The 7,603-nt window shown below is 38.6% G+C and overlaps 1 pseudogene; it reads left to right on the forward strand.

Annotated features, from left to right (window-relative positions):
* The first annotated feature begins 5,814 nt into the window (after positions 1-5,814).
* LOC131684112 (uncharacterized) lies at positions 5,815-7,120 on the forward strand (annotated as a pseudogene).
* The last annotated feature ends 483 nt before the right edge of the window (positions 7,121-7,603 follow it).

Consider the following 7,603-nt stretch of genomic DNA (forward strand, 5'->3'; position numbering starts at 1 on the left):
GTAGGTAGGTATATCTAATTTGTTAACCTGCAATGATAGCAATCTGTGCTTTCGTTGCGCAAAGGCGAAAACTTTCTTAGCAATAAATTTTCGCGGATCGATGGAAAGCACAACGAAAGTTTATTATTTACGTTCGATCAATTCATTGATTCATTTCCACTTCACGTGGTTCATTTCCACTCTGCCTGTTCTATTTTGATTGTGCTAATAGGTTCATGCTATAAAACCTATATACGAATGAATACACTGCCACTCGAAAACCGTTGCAAAAACGTATCTAAGTCCATATATTAATGTTTTCGATTCTAGTATATTCATAGTTTCGATATATGATTAAGACCACTGCGTTCGCTACATTTGTATGCGTACTTTAGGAAAGTTACGATAATGACAAAATATAACTAGAAAGCTTGGTCTATACATGAAATGTATTGTCTATATTGTCTAATTGTTTGGTTTTACAATTTTTAAAAGCTGATCTTGTGCTATTAAGATTTAGTTCCAGATATTAGTTTTCGGTCACGGTTTTCTGTCTTCTTTTTTCAGATCTTCTCAAATAAGTTTAATCGGATTCGATTACCTATTATAAATGAAATGACCTGATAACCAAGAAAGTTTGGTTCAATATGTAACATTCGATGTTAATTGATTGTGCTTAAACTATACGTAAGAAATAAATTTGATTTATTATTACTCTAAATGTACTAAGAAAATAAATATTTTATAGTAAGTAGTATAGTCCTACGTCTACAGTTCGTGCAACCCCATAAGGCTGCCCCTTGTAGTTTTTTTTAACAATTGGTGTGTTCTCGCTTGTATTTTGTTTGTCTAGTGCATTTCATTTAGCCAACGAATGTGGGAAATTGTGGAATAGTGTGTAAGTATAGTGGAACAAGATCTCTGACCTAAATTCTTAATGAAAGTCAGATTGTGGTAAGTTTTGGTGTGCAATTCCAATTTCACCATTGAGTCTTCCTATAGTTTGGTGGTGATTACCTAGTATACTGAGTTTATGTGAGTAGATAATGAATCCGAAAATAAGTATTTTTTTGTAATTTTCATATTAGACAATTAAGGTTTTTAAATGGCGCGTTCCGTGGGCGATTTAGGGGTGATTTAAGGGTGGGTAGGGCGGCAAAAAATGACGGCGGCAAATCGCTCAAATGTTGAATTTGAAATAGCCTCCCAATTGCCAGCAATTTGCTGGCAAATTGAAGGGCAATTAGCGCATCCCAGTTGGCAAATAGCCCCCCGTTAGCCAGCAACTTGCCCTTTTTGACTGGGGCATTAGCTAAGCGGTAAAGAATGGCTGGTAGCAACTGGAAAAATTATACTGGAATAGTCTGTTTGAAAAGCACTTTTCAGTTCTCGTTTTCATCCTGCGGCTGCCAATACAGATTGGAGATATCCATAGCTGAGTCAGTCTGCTGGGGCAGGCAGTTTTTTTAAATATTCTGGTTACAGTTGAAAATCGAAATATTGAACTTGCGCCTTACGTTTTTTCCCTTTTTGCAGAGTGGGCAACTAATGCGCATCTTATGCAATGAGGTATATATAGGTGTGGCAGAACACACGGTTTGCTAGTGTTGGCAACCAAAAATATGTAAACAATCCAGAAGCACAACGGGTCAACGTCATAGCGGTCACACGATTCAATGGGAGCGGAACGACCGCTATGACGAAAGCAAGTCAATTTATACTGTGATCACTCACACCACTCATGTAAGATTCATCTCACGAATACCAAAGTGCCATCTTCGCCAGACCTGTATATAAGACATTGCATCTTATGTACATGTTAGAGAATTAACTTGCCCATCACCTACACCAGTTGCGCACGCTGAGAATAGGGGAAAAATCGAAAGGCACAAGTTCACTATTTCGATTTTCAACTGCAACCAGAATAATGAAGCGTTCGGTCAGTTCCTAAAAGATCTACACGCGGAAATCTTTCCTATTCTCTTGAAACCATTATTATACGCTGCCTCCAAAATATGTAGCCCTTTAATAAATATTATTATTTTACTTTAGAAATGTTCACTATAAACGATGTGCTCGGAGACTTCATGAATGATACAAACAGTTCTCCAAACGAAAATCTGTATACTTCACATCCTTGCTCTTGTTTGAGTACTATGGCTCTAAATTTTCATAACTTTCCCTGCCCAGTAATCTCTAGCTAATTTAATGTCGTTTAAATGTAATCCCTAGCTAATTGAATGTCGTTTAAATGTAAAAAAAATACAATTTGCTTCAATATCTAATATCTATTTTTCAAAAAGGAAGTAATATTTGGAAATCGTAATTTATGCATTCTACAATACATGAATATAATATTCGAGATATTGTTGATTAGAATACGATTTTCACAAACGCAAGCCTCATAGGTGCTTTGCGTTTGTTTTCCTATTGATCGTTTCATTCCATTTGCCATTCTTCTCAGTCTAATTCCGGTGCGAAAAGAACCACATTTCCGAATTATCTGACATACTCGCGCAATTGCACGCTGCAGGAAATTTGTACAAGTGCATTCTGTTGGTTGAATGAGAACTCGAAAGATGGTTCTGGAATCACCAAAATGATGTTGTCGAAAATTTGTTCGTGGAATTTGACAGTGGGATATCTTGTACTTTATCATCTTTGGCGAAAGCTACACCAAAACGAATGATGAAAATATTTTCATTTATCGAACAAAAGGACGGCCTTCCATCTGCATTGTAAAGTCAATAAATAGGAACACCATGATGAAAACCGTGCTCGGAAATTTAAGAATGATCTGGTAAAGTTAACCAGAACAAATAAAAAGTTGATCGTCGCCGGTGACTTAAATGCTCGTCATGAAACCTGGAGAAACCATCGCCGGAATAAAAATGGAGAGCTGCTGTTCATTGACTCCCAGTTGGGGTACTATACAATCAACGTTCCTTTGGACCCAACATATATATCGCCATCCGGAATCCCATCGACCTATTCCTGACGAATGCTGACTCCCACATCAATGACCCAGTCACAATTGGTGAGCTGAGTTCGGACCACTATCCTGTCGAGCTCCAGATCAGATCCACTCCGTTACGTCGGCCAAGAAATCATAGGAAGGATTACCACCACGTCAACTGAGTCGAATTCTAACGAAGAGTCGACCATCGAATCAACACAGAAGTCTCCCTGGCGACGCCCGAGGACATCGACCATGAGCTAGCGACACTCCAAAGTGAAATCGAAGCAGCCGAGAACGAGTGCATCCCAAGAATAACTACTAACGTGAGTAATCTTTTCCAAATTGACCCAGTGACAAAAATGCTGATTACAAAAAGAAATACTATCAGAAGAAGATTCCAAAGATCCGGTAATTTAAATGAGAAACATCTAGCAGCTAGGCTAACAAAAATAATTCGTGACAAAATCGAACGCCTGAAAAACGAAAAATTTCAAAACGATCTGTACAAACTAGACTCCCGTTCCAATCCCTTCTGGAAACTTACGAAAGTGCTAAAATCTAAACCTCAACAAATCCCCCCGTTGAAAGTAAATGAATCTCTTCTTATCTCCCCTGGAGAAAAATCAAATGCTATTGCGCAACACTTTGTAGCGTCACACAACTTAGGCAATACTATGAACAGTCCCATGGAGCCACAAGTGCACGAAACAATGGTGATACTCAATAACACGCCCTGTTATATACCAAACAACAAAAAGATTTCCTTAGACGAAGTTAGATTAGCTCTCAAAAACTCCAAAAATATGAAGGCCCCGGGACTGGATTCCAGATTCAACATTGTTTTAAAAAATCTAAGCATTCGAAGCCTAACCCATTCTAACCAATATTCTCAACAAATGTATGGACATCCAATATTTCCTGACCAACTGGAAATGTGCAAAAATTGTCCCTATTCCGAAGCCGGGAAAAGAAGCAACGTTGGCCTCCAGCTATAGGCCAATTAGCTTACTGTCCTCTTTGAGCAAACTCTACGAGAGGCTCATCCTTGATCGCTTTCTAGAACATGTCAACAGTAACAGAATCATTCCAGAAGAACAGTTTGGTTTTAGGAAAAAGCACTCTATTTCTCACATGCTTTCTCGGGTCATTAAATTCATCCGGCGAAATAAGACCGTATCCAAGTCCACGATAATGGTGCAGCTAGACATAGAAAAGGCCTTCGAAAATGTCTGGCATGAGGGCAGTGGCGTAGCTAGGAGGGGTTTTGGGGGTTAACCCCAACCCCCCCCCCCCCCCCCCCCCAAAACCAAAATTAATTGGATTGAAAAAAAAATGATACTGACGAATTTAATTTAATATTCCACAAAATATTTTTGGAAAAATATTCTCTGATCACTACATTGAGAACTGTGTTTAAAGCGTCATGAGAATTTTTGGAAAATTGTGGGAAGGGGATCTTGTAACTTATCTTTTAGCCAAAATCCCATAGTTGTTAAATTACTTCAATGTAAAATAAAATAACTGTCTGAATTATTATGAGCTTATTTTTGGAAAGATGCTTCAAAATATGGATTAGAGACAATTTTTCGAATGGGAATCTAAATTTGAATAGGTTGATTGCATATAAAACATAAGCTTGTTTACCGAAAACTTGCATACATTTCAACATTTGCTGAAAATGTATTTTTTTAGATTGTGTAGAGTTTAGACAACAATTCAATATGGTTAACAACAAGAATAACATTTCAGAAACTAGTTGAAAGCTGATGTAATTTTGTCTCTAGCAGGTTAGGATCGGTTTTATGAGCATTGGATTTTTGTTGTATTATCAACTATATGAATAGCCTCTTAGCAGGATGCAGAGTTCGAAAAAAATGACACCCCCATATGAATGATGAATGTGGGATGCATTCAGTGTATAAAATTTCCCCTTCTATTATTATTCTAAACCTGTCAAACCATCCATTCTGAGCTAAGACGATTCATGCGTTCATTTATTTATTCCTTCTGGATTTCAACGAAGTCATTCGTGTAATGCGAATAGTTCATTTTAACGTCAGTCGGTGTCGTTTGTTTTATCAGCACTAACTTGACGCATTCAATTCATTTTCGTGCTGGTGATCTGAATGTTGTGGAAAAAATCGGTTTCATTTACATTGACTGAATTTTTTTGTTTTTTTTTTGCGACTGGCGAAACATACCCGAAAATGGCGGAAGAAAATACTACGGTTAAAGATGCCAAAAGACGAGCTGGTAACAAGCGCTCCAATGTTGATATTGCTGCTGAATTTGTGGTTCAAGATGGAGAGAAAGCTTTTTGCAAGATAGATGCTGGAAGCGGTTGTTCGTACATGCAGGTCAAATACGATGTTGGAAACTTTATTCGCCATTTCCGAGCTCGGCATGCGGCGAGGGCAAACGAAGTTGGCCTGCTGAACATACTCTTTCAGCATCCATCGGCGAAAAAGCCAAGGCTTATCGCAAAGCGCCCTATTGCTATCGACAAGCCTTTACTCCTCGATTCCGCTATAAAAATGGTATCATATCACCAGCTGCCGCTAGCATGTTTTGAATGGGAAGGAATCCGACAAATTTTTGAACCCATAGGAGCTGCAGTTGGATGTAAAATAAATCCAACCAACATAAAGGTACACATGCATAACATCGCACACAGAATCAGAGACCTTTTAATAAAAGAGATGAAGAATAAGTTGGTTTCGGTAAAAATTGATTCAGCCTCACGCTTCCATCGACACATTATCGGCATCAATGCACAATACGTGCTCAACAGCAAAGTTGTTATAAGAACTCTTGGTAAGTCAATAATAGTGCAAAAAATTATCACCTCAAAACAAACGAGTTTTTACTTTTCAGCTATGATTGAAGTTAAGGAAAGCCAAACAGCCGCTTTTTTGAAAGGAAAGATCTTGGAAACATTGCGTAGTTTCGGAGTGCCTATCCAGCAGATATTCTCCATAACTTCCGACAACGGTGCTAACATGTTGGCGGCCGTTCGATTGCTAAAGACAGAGTTAGAGCAAACGTTGTTGGAAGAATTCGAAGAAGATGATGACGACACAGAACAACGCGATCTAACAGATGAGCTATGCACTGAGTTCAAGGTGAGGTTGAACTTGGTCCGTTGTGCTGTTCATTCACTTCAGCTGGCCGTATTGGATGTGGTCAAAAGAAGTGACGAATCTGTCAAGAAGGTTACTGGAGTGGCAAAAAAATGCAAACTTACCAGATACAAGACACATTTTGAGTTTCGGAACGCCCAATATCCACCAGTTTGGAGTCAAACTCGATGGGGTGGGATTTACAAAATGCTCGAGTCGTTCAGAGAACAGAAATAGTTCTTTACTGAACTTTCTGAGCAATTCCCAGAGCTTGGTAAGTTTTCCCATATTAACTTGTATATCATTAGCTGTTCTTCTAGTTTGGTGAAAATGTGTCTTTTGGAATGAGCTATTTCTTTTCTAGATCTCAATAATAGCTGGGAATTTATAGAGAACTATGTCGACGCGTTCAAACCTGTATATATTTGCACAAAAAATATGCAGGTTGGCCATGTTTCCCTCCCTGACTTCTACATGGCATGGTTGCTGGCTATCAGTGAGGTTCAAAAAATTGGAAACAATCCTTTTGCTTTGGAGCTGGTAGAAGCGTTGACGAGTCCGTTGAGTAACCTTCGTGACTCCCGAGCATTTAAAATGTCGCTCTATTTAGATCCTAGATATAACTATTTGGGATCTAACATATTTACGTGCGATGAGAAAGTGCATGTTCAGGTGTGCATCAAACTTTCTTATTTTTATTATTCGTTATTAACGATTGTTTCTATCTCTGCAGGAATACATTATGGACACCTGGAACCGGCTTGCTGAACTTGATCCATCTCCAAGCTCAAGCCGAACTAATGAACCACAAGCAGAGGCTAAAAATGATGAGTTTGATCAATTTCTCACCGGTTTATTTGGGGGTTCAATGCCAGTCGAGTCTGGTCAAAAGCATTCCAACTTTTTACAACAGCTGAAGGCTCTGGAAGTGGAGCCACGACAAAGTCACAACTATGACTCATTCCAGCATTGGATTTGATGTGTCCACCCTCACTACTGAATATTTCCATTTGCTTCACCTATAATTGAACTCATTGTTTTGTATCAATCATTGAACATAACGCCCGGATAACGCAACCGATAAGTGTCGTCGCGGTAGACGGGTAGAATAAAAGGAATTGTCACTTCCGTGAGAACTGTTACCCGAACTAGTCAACTTTTCCCTTTTCTCTTGAGAAACACCTTTTTCTTTAGGATTAACCGAATGCAAACACACCCGGAACTCTCCCGAGTTGCAATGGTTGTTTTGGCGGTTCCATCGAATCAAGTCTCAGTAGAGAGAGCTTTCAGTGCTCTTGGACTGGTTCTATCTAATCGTCGTACCTGGCTTGCAGAAGACACCCTTGCCAACATACTCCTGGTTAAACTTAACAGAGAGCTCTTTGACCAAGCGATGCCAAATTTATATAACTGGAAAGAGCCAGATATTTCCATTTAACTAAAGTAATAGACTTTAATTTAAGAATGTTTCATGTACATAATTTAATTTATTTTCATTTTCTATTAAGGTTAGTTTAATTTTATTTTCTAATCTTTTTGCTTTTCT

The sequence above is a fragment of the Topomyia yanbarensis genome, chromosome 2 (genome assembly GCF_030247195.1).
Source record: "Topomyia yanbarensis strain Yona2022 chromosome 2, ASM3024719v1, whole genome shotgun sequence".
NCBI classification, from domain to species: domain Eukaryota; kingdom Metazoa; phylum Arthropoda; class Insecta; order Diptera; family Culicidae; genus Topomyia; species Topomyia yanbarensis.